This window comes from Cupressus sempervirens, chromosome 3, assembly GCF_028749045.1.
Source record: "Cupressus sempervirens isolate cs-2001-9-10 chromosome 3, ASM2874904v1, whole genome shotgun sequence".
Classification (NCBI taxonomy): Eukaryota; Viridiplantae; Streptophyta; class Pinopsida; order Cupressales; family Cupressaceae; genus Cupressus; species Cupressus sempervirens.
This window is the reverse complement of record NC_143120.1, coordinates 725,326,041-725,342,047: the sequence shown is the minus strand read 5'-3', so window position 1 is coordinate 725,342,047 and position 16,007 is coordinate 725,326,041. Positions and strand designations below refer to the sequence as shown.

Below are 16,007 nucleotides of genomic sequence, written 5' to 3'. Positions count from 1 at the left end.
CCAAAAGATCATTATTATTTATAAAGTCAGCTAGATACTTCATACTATCAGTAAAATCAATCATTCCTCCAATTTTCTCCGAAGGGTACAGGGGCGAGTTGAAATCTCCCATACAAAAGGTATTCTTGTTTTGAGAAATAAAAACTGACAGCTCCTCCCATAAGCTATGTCTACTATTTCTCGTGTTAGGGGCATAAACATTAATAATATTCCATTTCCTATCACCTATCCTATGCTCAGTAATAAGATAGAACTTTGAGCTACAAATAAGACTACCATTACCAACATCTGGGTTTTAGAAGGTTGCCACCCCTTCTGAAGCACCTTCTGCTTCACTAAAAAAAAATTTTGCCCCAGGCCAAACAAAACTTGCCATATTCACCAAGTTAACCATAGACATTTTAACCTCCTTGACGAGCAGGATATCAATTTTCTGGTTTGCCAGCTGTTGTTTGAGGGCAAGCTGCATATGAGGGCTGTTCAACCCCCTCATATTCCAAGATAGAAAAATCATTTCCTATCTTTTGTTAAGGACTTCAAAGTGGCCTTCTTGCCACTTGCCACCTACCTAGCCAATTGCTTGGCTTTCTTAGTTTGTTTACCTGACTTTCCTACATCCAACTTTAGCTCCACGATCACTTCAGATTTCCTTGAAACCCTTGTCTGTCTTCTCTGTGTTTGCCACTTCTCTTCTTTATCGTCTCGCTAGGCCAGATCCACCATCTTTTTCGGCAATTCCTCATTCCATCGGAGTACATTGGCAACCTCTCCTTCTACCCTGTCCTTCAACTCTCCCTTCTCCACAGCTACGCCGGTGCCCCCTCGAAAAACCTCCTCAATCACTAGGTTCCTCGAAGGGGTACTGAGAAGCTCCTCAATGCCTTATAAAAAGGGGAAGACTCAATTTCTCCTTCCTCCAAACCCTCTGTCTCCCTTTCTCGTGTGCAGAGTAATTCTAGCCCCTAGACTGAGCTAGACATCCCCTCCAACTCCTCCGTTCTTACCCTTCCTCTCCCAACTTGAGGGATAAACTCAGCACCCTCCTAGAGGGGGGAGTTTGCTTCATTTCCTTATCCTTTTGAGGATTCATTTCTTCATGTTCGCTCCTTGGAGAGAGAGTCAGCTCCTTGTCACCCTCAAGAGGCCTGTCCATCGCCCTTGAGTCCTTAGGACGAGGAGGGGCTCCCGTTACAAGATCTCTCTCAATTTTCTCCTCAGCCATTCTATCTGACTTCTTACAGTTGACAAACAAATCCCCAAAGGGCGAGCATTTCTGACAAAACACACCTGCGTTCTCATAAAAAATGCGTTGAATCTTCTTACCCCATTTTGAGCTCAGGATGATAGACTCTGGTAATGAAGTATCCATTGCCACATTAACACTGAACCTCGCAAAGACAAGTTGGGATCTCTGCAAAGTAACCAAATCCCCGCCACAACGTGCCGAAAGGAATCCCCAATGGATTTCAAGATCCTTTCATCCTAGAACTCAAGAGGAAGGCCTGGTAACTTGACTTAGACTACAACCATCTTATTTAGTTCTTTTGTCGGATGCCATTTAGCCACCACCAAGCTATGCTTTTCGTATGACCAAGAGCTTACCATCACCATTGTCATATCCTCCGCTACGTTGAATTTAAAACAGAATAGGCTTCCCGACATGGTTGAGACCAAATCACTTCCCTTCAACTTCCATCTTTGACTCACTCACTTCTGAACCATCTTAATCGATGGGCGGAAGGAAACAAATCTACCAATGAGGCAAAGTTGTAGATTGGCAGACATGCTGTCGACCAAGCTATCTGGAACCGCAATTTCCACTCCCTCGTCACTGCTAATCACTTTGGGCACTTCCACTGGGATGAGAGCCTCCTTCTCACCAAGGACCACTTCCTTCCAACCCACAGTCTTGTTATGGCTCATTTGAATCTCCTGGCCCACCAACTGAGCCCTAGAAAAACTCGTTTGAAACTCCTGGCCCACTGGCAAAGTCGTTGGCTCCATCATCATCCCCCCAACAGGACGAACGACGTCGACATTCCCTTGGGTAACCTAGTTGTAGTCAGAACGAGAAGCAGGTCCGGGCAGGGATCCAAGGCTAGGCCCGGCCCCTCAGGAGCATCCACGCTCATCCAAAATTCAAAATATCTCGAGTGGTAAAATAGGAAAAAAGTTGCAGAGCTAGGAAATGATGCGATAACACCAATAATTGTTAGGCATCATCATTATTAGTTAATATATATTAACAATATAAATCACAATATAACATATGCATTATATATAATATAATATAATATATATATATAATATTATATATATGTAGAATAATTATAATATTGCATATATATGATGTATTATATCAATATTGTATCTTATGATTAAATCAATCCGACTATAGCTATAATCTCAACATGTGGTAAGTATGCATTTTGTGAGACTAACAACTAAGAGCTTAGATATCATCAAAATGATTTTCTTTGGGTTGTTTGTATAAATGCATACTAGGTATTTTAATAACTAAGAGCTTAGCTCATCTTTGGGTTATTCAAAATACTAATCCTCCATTACCTTTGATTATCAAAATGTATTTATCCTTCTCGACTAAGAGGGAGTGTTAAATTCTTATGGTCATTATGGATAAAATGAATTTATTTAATTAGGTATCTGTAAAGATTCCTACCAGATTTCATTAAGAGGTTGATTGATTCACAACTTTGATTGCAGGTTTGAACACTGATGTCAATGAATTCGATTTGCTCTAGAATCTGTATATGTTAGTACAAAAATAATAGAGATAACAAAGATGTTCTTGAACTTGAGATGTTCTTGATCCTTTGATGTGCTTGCATTAATTGATTTCGATACCTTGTTATGTCGGGCAGATCAAGTATACATATCACATAGAGGGGTGTTAGGGTGAATGGGCATGTCTCTGAAGAGACATGAACATTCACCATCATATCGGTTTGGTGTTAGTTTATCATACCCGATTGAATTAGACTTAACACAAGTCTTAACCATGTATAACCGATCATTATGAACTCAATTCATATGCAGCTCGATATAATATAGATCAATAATGATCTTTAAATCGAAGGAATCAAAATAAGTTTCGATCATGACTGAGATGTAATCTTAGATAATATATATATGTTCATCGGTTCAATTGTATCAATCAAATGCAAAATTTCACATACTACCAATATATATGTATATATAACAATATGCACATCATATTGGTTTATATATATATATATATATGTATATTGATCTAGATTACGGTTATTGTCAGATCAAAGCTACATGCTTTAACACTCCCTCTTAGCTAAGGAAGATGGTGGATATATATAAGTTCTTATTTGAAAAGTGAAATCACCTAGATAGTGATATACTTAAGAAAATCAAGTCTCATGATATTCTTTCCAGTTATGGTGTGTACATAGATATCAAATCTCATGATATCTACCATAAGAGATCGTGGTATATCCATAGATATTATGTCACATAATAACTGCCATGATAAAAATGAACATATTGATCTTCTATAGATATCACGTCACATGATATCTATCAACATGTTCATTTAACTATCATGACTTGTCCATGAATATCAAGTCACATGATATTCATTCTAGTTATGGTGTGTACAGAAATATAAAGTCTCATGATATCTACCAGAGTAATGAGACTCTCTGCGAGTCGGGCAAGTCGTCCAATTCGGTGAGTCAAGTTACCTTAGTCGGGTCAACTGAGCTGACTCGGTGGACTCGGTTGATTCGACTGACTCATCTAACTCGTCTAATTTTTTTTTGTTTTCAAAATTTTTCTTAATACGTCTAAAATTTACCTTTGTACTTATGTAATCGATGTATGTTATGTATGTGATCAAATTACCTTCTATTTAAGCTTTTTTGAATAATGGGTGCATGGAATTAATTTAAATCTTAAAAAATATCTAAATTTTAAAGGTTTTGTCACTTTGTCAAGTCACTGCCAAGTCACAGGCGAGTTCGAGCCGGGTCAATGAGTCGAGTTACCCTTGCCAAGTCCGAGTCAGGTCTGAGTCTCGTTACTTTGATATGTAACATAAGAGATCATGGTATATCCATAGATATTATGTCACATAGTATCCACCATGATAAAAAATGAATATACTAATCTTCTATAGATATCACGTCATATGATATCTATCAACATGTTCTTTTAACTATCATGACTTGTCCATGAATATCAAGTTTCATGATATTCATCACAATAGTAATCTAATAGTTATAAAGTTGTCACCTTATAATATTAGAGTCAACATTTCATTATAAAAGATTGTCACCTTTTAATAATGTACATAGGGTAGGCCCATAAGTCACAGAGTCACACATATGAGAAAAGAGTTTACACTTTAAATATCTTTATTAAAAATAATGCAAATTTACTAAGTTGAGACTCAATTTCATAAACTTACATTCCAACCATACCAAGTTTCTTTCTGAAATGATCAACCTTCACTCTAGGAAGATCCTTGGTGAGAATGTCAGCTATTTGATCACTTGTATTAATATATTCCAACTGAATAGCTTTTCTTTCCACCATGTCTCTTACATAGAGGTAAGGAATTTCTATATGCTTGGATCTATCATGAAATACCAGATTCAAAGATAACTTGATACAACTTTGGTTATCACAGTGAATAGTGGTAGGTTTCAGAGGCTCACAGAATAAACTAGAAAGAAATTTTCGAAGCCACACTACTTCTCTTGCTCCCATTGCTGCTGCAATATACTCTACCTTAGTAAAACTTTGAGCAATTGAAGCTTGCTTCCTATAGATCCATGAGATCATAGCTGATCCTAAGCTGAAATAACATCTTGATGTGCTCTTCCGGTCTTTTACACTTCTGGCCCAATCAAAATCAATATATCCATGTAACTCTAAGCTGGTATTCTCATATTTAAGTTCATACCCAATAGTGCCTTGAAGGTACCTTAATATATGCTTCAAGGCAATAAGATGAATTTTATGAGGTTCACACAGGAACTGACTTAATGCATTCACAACATAGCCTATATCAGGTCGAGTATTCACAAGATACATCAGAGACCCAATTATCTATTTGTATAAAGTGGGGTCAACTAGTTTGGATTCAACACTTTCTTCCTTTAGCTTGTGTAAGTTGACTTCCATAGGTGTTGACATAGGTCGACAGTTCCACATTCCAAATCTTTTTAGAATATCGACAGTGTACTTCTTTTGATGTGGTAAGATATTCCCAGACTTCTGACGAACTTCCAATCCAAGGAAGTAATGAAGAATCTCTAAGTCCTTCATGTCAAATTCAGAAGTTAATTCTTTCTTACATTGATTAGTGAGATGGTCTTCTCCTGTAATCAGAAGGTCATCAACATAAAGAATTAGAATCAACATATCACTTTATCATCCAGTCTTAGATGATATACTACATTTCTCTATCCAATCTCAGCTTCACTCTCCACAATTTCCAAGCTAGTCTCAAAATGCACAAAAGATTTTTTTGGTAGGAGACTTGGCGAGAATATCAGCCACTTGTTCTTCAGTGATAATGTACCTTGTCTAGAAACCATCTCCATGGTCTACTTCCATGAATCACTATGACCAAAGTCATCAAAGATTCACTTGGCAGGTCTTTTAACAACTCCCTTTGTTTTGATCACAACATTATTCATGGCAGTTATTTTTCATACACAAATTTACTTGTTTGATTCCATCGTAACATGAGTGAATGTAATAAGCTTTGGATTTATCCCTTGGCTTGGTGACACCAAACATTCATGATAATGTGGCTTCTATATGAAGCTCCAAGTACAAGCACCAACCTCTTGACCTTCTCGTCCATGGTTTCCTTTAATAGATTATCAAACTCCCTTTGAATATGATTTCCATCTTAAATTCAGCTTCATAACTTGAAGTATTAAGTTTTCTTTCCCTTGAATGCAATTTCTTATGCTTCTTGCTCCATCCTGAAGACATTTCAAAAATTGATAAAACTAAACTATCTCAAAGGGAAATGTTAATCATAGAAGCATACAAGATTTGTCATCCCAATGTTATGGCATGAACTAATGAACATTATTCAAGGGTATGAAATAATTATCTCTTATGTTAGCACATGATAAAGCTAGTCTAGAGTTGGGTCACAAGACTCTAGTAAGATTATTTTCTTTGCTATCTTGTTCGTTCCAAGCAAAACACGAAGAATTTCACAACCATGTATTGTATATTTACTTCTTGATTGCTATAGTTTCCTTGTCAATAGAGAAGTCATCTAGACATGATCTTCTCCCTCCGAATCAATATAATCCTTGATAGTCAATGGAAATAGACCCTCTAGTTGCTCCCTAATAAGAGAAATCTCAAGCTCAGAGAGTATGCAGCTATCATGACTTAGGTGGTAGCATCATGGTCCACTCCCTCTGAGCCAATATTACCAAGTTCCTCAGAAGTCATTGAAGCAAGTCCTCTAGCTGCCCCTTCTCTTACGGAAGCATATCTTGCTCCAAGAATTCAATTGGGTCTGAATTTTGTCCATTGATTCATAATGGATGAACCATCATTCTCTACTACTACAAAGAGTGTCTCTTACCTAGGCATCATGATCAATGTCCACAGTTTCATGTGAATCTGTAATCTTAGACATTTTGTCCCAAAAGCATCATTTAGGGGCCAATCCTCTGATTCGTTAACTTCCATAGATTATACATTATTCTATTGTATTTGGCATATACTAATATAAGGGTCTATTCGACCTTCCAAATTAAGAATATCATGCAATGAGTGGAAGATGTGCTCAACAGTATCATATGTTTGGAAATTCACCAGAGCCTTACAGGAAACTCATATCTTTCGGTAATGTTCAACTTCAACACGAAGTAGTCACACTTTATAATACTTAAGACTCTTTAGGATGTAGCTTCAACTTTCCACAAAAGTTAAGATGAATCCCACCATCTTTGATGTATGCATACAGGCCAGTATATAGGCAACTATTATGGCATTTCTTGACATTCCAATCAGTATCATAATTCTTAAAATTCCATTGTATCCAACTTCGACTGGATAATTAGTTATTCCTCTATTTTGTGCACAGTAGAAGGCAAAAGAAAAGACATTAACAGAACTTGACAACACGTCATGATGGTCCTCGGTAAATGTCAACATAGCCATAATACAGGGCACGTGATAGCAACTTCTATCAACTATATGATCTCTACCTAGATTCTTGCCACATGAAATTCAAAGTACTACCAAAAGATATATTCAAACGTAGGATGAATGTCTCTTAACTATCCCTTGAATATACGTAAAAAAAGAACTTCTATGCACTTGTAGCATGACAATCAAGTATGATAATCTTCCGATCATAGATTGGTGAATAACCTATATTCCCAACTATGCACTAAATATATATCACTTCTCATCATTGCAAATAAAAAATTATTTGATATAGCTGTCAAATTTCTACAGTGATTTTAGACTCGGTCTCTGTATTCAATTGCTGATAAAGTACAAGTCTCTGTGTATAGATAACTATCAATGATGAATTGCAAGACAATTTATGACTGCAAATGACAAGTTGAACTCAAATCCTTTAGTGTTGATTATATTTCCTGATTATTGAGTATCCACGACATCACATCTACATATTTTCCCTCGAATACATTACCACCACATCTCCATGGGTTTAATATCTTCACATTTGTAGACAGCATACAATATGTACTGTTGACAGTCCATTGGAATATAAAGGGTCCAAACTATATGCAGATATCAAAGAATTGAAATTCTGATATGTTTTATAGTTCTTCAAAATAATTCCAAATCTAATACAGTATAAATCAAAATAGTTGACTTTCTTCATAGTCCAAAGCAGTATCATTCAGAATGAACACCTTTCTTTGACGCAACCGATCACAAGAAACGTACTTCCAGACAAACCAAACTTTCATCTATATCATATAGCATTTGGATTTCTTAGTCTATTCACATATCCATCGAACTTGTAAGGTGTTGTTTGAATCTTAACATGTTTGTCATCTTGAAGAATAATAAGTGACTGCAAGTTAATGTGAAATTTGATCTCTTAAACTTAATAAGATCTCTCCTTAACAAGGCTCTAATACGATGTAAAGTTTCTTACCATATTTCATTAAGAGGCTGACTGATTCACAACTTTGATTGTAGGTTTGAACACTGATGTCAATGAATTTGATTTGCTCCAGAATCTATATATGTTAGTACAGAAATAACAGAGATAACAAAGATGTTCTTGAATTTGAGATGCTCACAATCCTTTGATGTGCGTGCATTAATTGATTTTGATACCTTGTTATGTCGGGCATATCAAGTATACATATCACATGGAGGGGTTTTTGGGGGAATGGGCATGTCGACAAATTGAGACATGAACATTCACCATCATACCGGTTCGGTGTTAGTTTATCATACCCGATTTAATTAGACTTAACACAAGTCTTAACCATGTATAACCGATCATTATGAACTCAATTCATATGTAGCCCAATATAATATAGATTGATAGTGATTTTTAAATCAAAGGAATCAAAATAAGTTTCGATCATGACTGAGATGTAAACTCAGATAATATATATATGTTCATCGGTTCAACTGTATCAATCAAATGCAAAATTTCACATACTGCCTACATATATATATATATATATATATATATATATATATATATATATATATATATATATATATATATATATATATATATATATATATATATATATATATATATATATATGATAGTATGTACATCATACTAGCATATATATATACATATGTATATATTGATCTAGATTACAATTATTGTCAGACCGAAGCTATATTCTTTAACAGTATCTAAAGGATAATGTTATTTTAATCTGATTAAAATTAAATTATAATATATATATATATATATAAATTAATTAATATATAAATATGCCTTTATCCTTTAATCTTTCCCATCGGTGCTTTTAATTTATATCCCGATGGATCATGACTCATTTATGAGTCACGACCATCGGGTGGAACGTGACTCATGTATGAGTCACGCCCATCGGGCTTTTATAAAATGTTCTCAAGAACCTTTGTGTAAGATATTCGAAAGACATCAAGTATCCTCCCTTTTAAAAGGTGACGTTAGCAGAAGTATACATTGCATAATATATAATTTGTCTTCTTTAGTAAAGTGCTTAGTGATATGTGTTATTGCCATTATAATTAATATTATTTCTTGTGAAGAATAATATAAGATATTATATTTGTGAATATAATATTTATTCTGGAAAATATTATTAAGAAATAAAAGTAAAAATTGTCTAATTCCCTTGCTCGCTTCGGCCCCACTGCATAAAGAAATGGGCTCCATTTGAATGATATTGGAACATTGGACATCCTTCATTTACAGAGAGATAATACTTGAATGCTTGGAATGATATATTCTTCATACTTCATTGGTGAAAGGGTGTCCACCTTTCATGAGAATTGAGTCACCGCTTCTCATTGTTGCCTTTTATAATAACATATTATTCTCCCAAAAGTGATCTCCTTTGGGTCCTCAATTTGAACCTTCTCCCCTTGATATCTTCTGACATGAGGGAAAGTCACACCTCTTCATCATGTTTTCTGTTTGAACAATACCCAGACAACATTTTTTGAAATTCTTCTCCAATTGCCCAAAAAATGCATTGCAGCATGATTGTTCTGATTTTTATTAAGACATGTTTGGGTCTACGCCTTGTGCTAAATTATATCTTTATGAATGATCCTTTAAGTTTCTTTGTATATTTTACTCTCTAAGTATCATGCCTCCAAGATATCGCTTCCTAGCTGTAAATTACTATTTTGAGCAATCTTACTTCAAAATAAGCTTTCAAAAAACAAGTTTTATTATCACCCCAATTGCTGAACATGTTCCCTCATGAACTTGATTATTCCATTGCATATGAAATTTCTTTGATACAAAAATCTCAAAAATAATTTTCCATTTTGAACTATTTCTGATTCTCTCTTTAGTAAATAGGAAAATATTTACCCGTTTAAATGCAATACCAATGACTTATGACAAAGAAGAATACCTTTCCATGTTGGTGATATGAAAACTGAAACTTTATGTAACTCTCTAAATCTAGAACTTTACATATACTTGCAACTCTTTAATCTAATAAAATGTTCATGTTGTCTTAAATTTGTAACTCCTATGAATTTGATTATCATGGTCCCATACCTGTAATGAATGTATGCCCCCTCAACAGCCTCCCCAAAATTTTATGTGTTCACTTCTACATGATTCAGTCAAATGGCTTCATGCGTGTAGCGTATGCATGATCCTTCAACAACCTCAAGTCTTCATACCAAAATAGGTAATCTAACTTCTTTACCATAAACCAACATATAAGGAGACATACCAGTTGACCTTTTAGGAGTTATACTATCAGCCCATAGTGCTGATTTTAACTTTTCATGCCAAGCACGTTGATTCTCTTCTAATGTCTTTTTTATAATACGAATTAGCTTCTTGTTAGTGGATTTAGCTTGTCCATTACCCTGTAGGTAGTAATTTGACAACATATTCAGACACACACCTTTTTTAACAGCCCAATCTGCAATTTTGTTTCCTGTAAATGCAAGTGCATTATCTGAGATAATGGAATCTGGTATGCCAAATCTGCAAACTAAATCATCATAGAAATTGAAAACAACAGTCTCATTTGCATCTCTAAGAGCCACTGCTTCAGTCCACTTTGTAAAATAATCAGTGGTTGGCAATACCCACTTATAACCTACACTTCAAGGTGGGTTAATGACGCCAATAAACTCTAGACCACATTTCATAAATGGCTAGTCCACCTGAATAGGCTGTAACGGCAGCGCTGCTAATTTCTCTTTTCTAGCAAAAATTGAACATTTTTTACATTGTCTTACCCAAAAATGTGCATCTTTAAACACACTTAGCCAATAATAACCCATCTTCATCACTTTAAAAGTTGTAGCTCTTGGTGAGAAGTGGCCTCCAGTTGGCTCTTCATGAAACTGATGTAAAATATGCTCAATTTGATCTAGTTTAATACACCTTAACAAAACGCCTTGCAAATCCTTCTTAAAAAAATTACTATTCATTAAACAGTAAGAATAGCCTGCAATCTATAATACCTCCGTTTTGACCTTTCCAAACCTTCAGCACATTGTCCAGTTTGCAAGAAATCTATTATATCGACCACCCAATCATTCTGAATATTATGAACAATGGGTTGTTCATCATCTAGTAAGGCCAAAACAACATTAGCATCACCAATTAAATTATTATCTCCGTTTCTAGCAAGCTATTTGCATAAACCCTTGCCTCTTACCGGCTTAGTTACTTTGATCTCAATGTCATATTCCATTGCTTTTGTGATCCAACCTGCTCTTTTAGCGTTCAGATGTTTGTTTAACAAGAAATCTTTAACAAAAGCATGAGCAACCATTAGCTTAATTTTATTATTCAAAAGCATATGCCTAAACTTTTTCAAACTTTTTATAACAACAAGAACATGTTTCTCAACAAACGTATAATGCAGTGCATAATCCTTTAGTCCTTGACTGAAAAATGCTAATGGCTGTTGGAAACCTTTATCATTCTGCTGTACTAACATGACAACAATGCTATCAATGTTTCTGTAGGCGTATGATATGAAATCTTTTGAAAAATTTGGATTTAACAATGTAGGAGCAGTAGCTAATGCTTCTTTTGTCAGTTCGAAGCTACGCTTACCTTCTTTTGTCCAATTGAACACCATATTCTTTCTAAGAATTGTTGTTAAAGGCATTAACAATTCTACAATATTTGGAATAGACCTTCTTACTAAGTTGAATCTTCCTAGGAAACTTTGAAGTCCTTTTTTTATGAGCTGGAAGTGGTGGAGCAAGTATTGCACTTAGTCTTTCAGGTTCAATGGTAATACCTTCTTTAGAAACGATGAATCCTAACAGTTTACCCTTGTGAATAGAAAACACACTTTTCTTTGGATTTAGAGAAATGCCATATTCTCTGCATCTTTCGAATATCACCCTTAGGTGTTGAAAATGATCTGCAACATTATTTGAAAAACAATAATATCATCAAGATAAACAAGTACAAACCTATACATTAAGTTCAAGAAAGCCTTATCGATTGCTTTCTGAAAGGTTGCACTTGCATTTGATAAACCAAATGACATTTTTTGATAAGCCATAGTTCCCATTTGGTGGTAAACGTTGTTTTATATCTATCTTCTTCTTTAACCAATATTTGGTTATAATCAGAGAAACCATCCAGCAATGAAAACAAATGATTTCATTGAAGTATTTCAATGAAAACAAATGATTTCTAAACTTGAAACAGCTTGTAGTATTTCTTCCATTGAAGGCAAATGATGCCTATCCTTTAATGAAGCTCTGTTTAAATTGTTAAAATCAACACACAATCTGATTTCTTCATTCTTCTTCCTTACTGGAACCAGATTTGACACGCAAGAAGTATGCTTAATAGGGAATATAATATTGCTCTCAATCGACTTATTCAGTTCTTTGATCATGCGAGGTTCTAGCTTTGGATTTATTGGCCTTTGTTTTTGTCTAATTGGTTTTGCACCAGATTCTAGTTCAATGGTATGCTGAGCAATATGAGGATCAAATCCGTTTAGATCTTAATAATTCCAACCAATAATATCATAGAATTCATGACATAAATTAACAAAAGTTTGACGTTCTTCAAGAGTACATACCTTTCTAAGTTTCAACATTTTATACTTTGCAACTTCAATTTCTTCATAATGATCTTTGATCTGCAAATTGGATTTATCCTTTTTAAATTGATCATCAGTGTTAAAAATAGATTCTAAAGTAACTAAACCTTTAGGCAGCTTGTTTGTCCTTAATTGAATGCTCTAATCATCATACTGATCCTTCAATTTCTGCTGGATAGGCTGAGTAAATTCAGCTTCCTCTCTTACAAAGTTAACAATATGCTGGTCAGATTCAAAAACTTTTCAACTATCAACATTATTTGGTATAGTAGGTCTTATAATAACTTTTACATGATTTTTTCTTTTATCTTTGCTGATCTGAGTTGGAATATCATATTGTGCACCAATTGCAGCAAGTCTGTCAACATTTTTATTCTAATTTCTAGGCACAAATTGCAAATTAAAAGCTTCTAATCAGAATAAACATGCTGACAGACTTGTTGCAATTGGTGCACAATATGATATTCCAAGTCAGAACAACAAAGATAAAGGAAAAATTCATGTAAAAGTTATTATAAGACCTGCTATACCAAATAATGCTGAAAGTTGGAAAGTTTTCGAAATTGACCAGCATATTGTTAACTTTTTAAGAGAAGCTGAATTTACTTAGCCTAACTAGCAGAAATTGCACGATCAGTATGATGATCAGATCATTCAATTAAGGACAAACAAGCTGCCTAAAGGTTTAGTTACTTTAGAATCTATTTTTAACAATGATAATCAGTTTAAAAAGGATAAATCTAGTTTGTAGATCAAAGAAGATCACTATGAAGAAATTGAAGTTGCAAAGGATAAAATGTTGAAACTTGGAAAGGTATGTACTCTTGAAGAGCATCAAACTTTTGTTAATTTATGTCATGAATTCCATGATATTATTGCTAGGAATTATTTAGATCTAAAGGGATTTGATCTTGATATTGCTCAGCATACCATTGAACTAGAACCTGGTGCAAAACTAGTTAGACAAAAACATAGGCCAATAAATCCAAAGTTAGAACCTCTCATGATCAAAGTACTAAATAAATTAATTGAGAGCAATATTATATTCCCTATTAAGCATACTTCTTGGGTGTCAAATCTGGTACCAGTAAGGAAGAAGAATGGATAAATCAGATTGTGTGTTGATTTTCGTGATTTAAATACAACTTTATTAAAGGATAGGCATCCTTTATCTTCAATGGAACAAATACTACAAGTTTTTTCAAGTTTAAAACGGTTTTCATTGTTGGATAGTTTCTCTGGTTATAACTAGATATTGATTAAATAAGAAGATAGATATAAAACAACATTTACCACCAAATGGGGAACTATAGCTTATCAAAAAATGTCATTTGGTTTATCAAATGTAGGTGCAACCTTTTAGAAAGCAATGGATAAGGCTTTCTTAAACTTAATGTATAGATTTGTACTTGTTTATCTCGATGATATTATTGATTTTTCAAAGAATGTTGCATATCATTTTTAGCACTTAAGGGTGATATTTGAAAGATGCAAGGAATATGGCATTTCTCTAAATCCAAAGAAAACTTTGTTTTCTGTTCATGAGGGTAAATTGTTAGGATTCATTGTTTCTAAAGAAGGTATTACCGTTAAACTTGAAAGAGTAGGTGCAATTCTTTCTCTACCACTTCCAACTCATTAAAAAGGATTTCAAAGTTTCGTAGGAAGGATCAACTTTGTAAGAAGGTTTATTTCCAAATATTGTAGAATTGTTAATGCCTTTAACAACAACGCTTAGAAAGAATATGGTGTTCAGTTTGAACAAAAGAATGTAAGCGTAGCTTCGAACTGAGAAAAGAAGCATTAGTTGCTGCTCCTACATTGTTAAATCCAAAATTTTCAAAAGATTACATATTATATGCCTATGGAAACATTGATAGCATTGCTGTCATATTTGTACAGTAGAATGATGAAGGTTTCTAACAGCCATTAGCATTTTTTAGTCAAGGACTAAAGGATTATGAACTACATTATACGTCTATTGAGAAACATGTTCTTGTTGTTATAATAAGATTGAAAAAGTTCAGGCATATGCTTTCGAATAATAAAATTAAGCTAATGGTTGCTCACTCTTTTGTTAAAGATTTCCTATTAAACAAAGTTTTGAACACTAAAAGAGCAGGTTGGATCACAAAAGCAATGGAATGTGACATTGAGATCAAAGTAACTAAGTTGGTAAGAGGCAAGGGTTTATGCGAACAACTTGCTAGAAACGGAGATAATTATTATATTGGTAATGTTGATGTTGTTTTGGCCTTACTAGATGATGAACAACCCACTGTTCATAATATTCAAAATAATTGGGTGGATGATATGATTGATTTTTTGCAAATTGGACGATGTCTTGAAGGTTTGGAAAGGTCAAAACGAAGGTATTATGGATTGCAAGCTATTCCTTATGATTTAATGAATGGTATTCTATCTATGAAGGATTTGCAAGGCATTTTGCTAAGGTGTATTAAACCAAATCAAATTGAGCATATTTTACATCAGTTTCGTGAAGGACTAGTTGGAGGCCACTTCTCACCAAGAGCTACAAATCTTAAAGTGATGAAAGTGGGTTATTATTGGCCAAGTGTGTTTAAAGATGCACATTTTTGGGTAAGAAAATGTAAACAATGTTCAATTTTTGCTAGAAAAGAGAAATTAGCAGCACTGCCCTTGTAGCCTATTCAGGTGGGCCAACCATTTATGAAATGGGGTCTAGACTTTATTGGTGTCATTAACCCACCTTCAAGTGTAGGTCATAAGTGGGTATTGCTAGCCACTGATTATTTTACAAAGTCGACTGAAGCAGTGGCTCTTAGAGATGCAAATGCGACTGCTATTTTAAATTTCTATGATGATTTAGTTTGCAGATTTGGCGTACTAGATTCCATTATCTCAAATAATGCACTTGCATTTATAGGAAACAAAATTACAGAATGGGTTGTTAAAAAAGGTGTGTATCCGAACACTTCGTCAAACTACTACCTACAAGGTAATGGCAAGCTGAATCCACTAACAAGAACTTAGTTCATATTATTAAAAAAGACATTAGAAGGGAATCAACGTGCTTGGATCATGCATTAGTTACACATATGAAGCCTTTCGACTAAATTATGTAGAGTTAAAGACAAAAGATTTTGGGGAGGCTGATGAAGGGGCATACAATCATTACAAGTATGGGACCTTCCGGTTGTGTAATGCCCCGCCAAGGGATCC

General features: G+C 34.4%; 1 long non-coding RNA gene across 1 annotated transcript in view; it reads right to left on the bottom strand.

Annotated features, from left to right (window-relative positions):
• LOC149568827 (uncharacterized) overlaps window positions 1-16,007 on the bottom strand; it is a 186,128-nt gene that overhangs the window by 161,430 nt on the left and 8,691 nt on the right. The gene's annotated exons all lie outside the window — the stretch shown is intronic.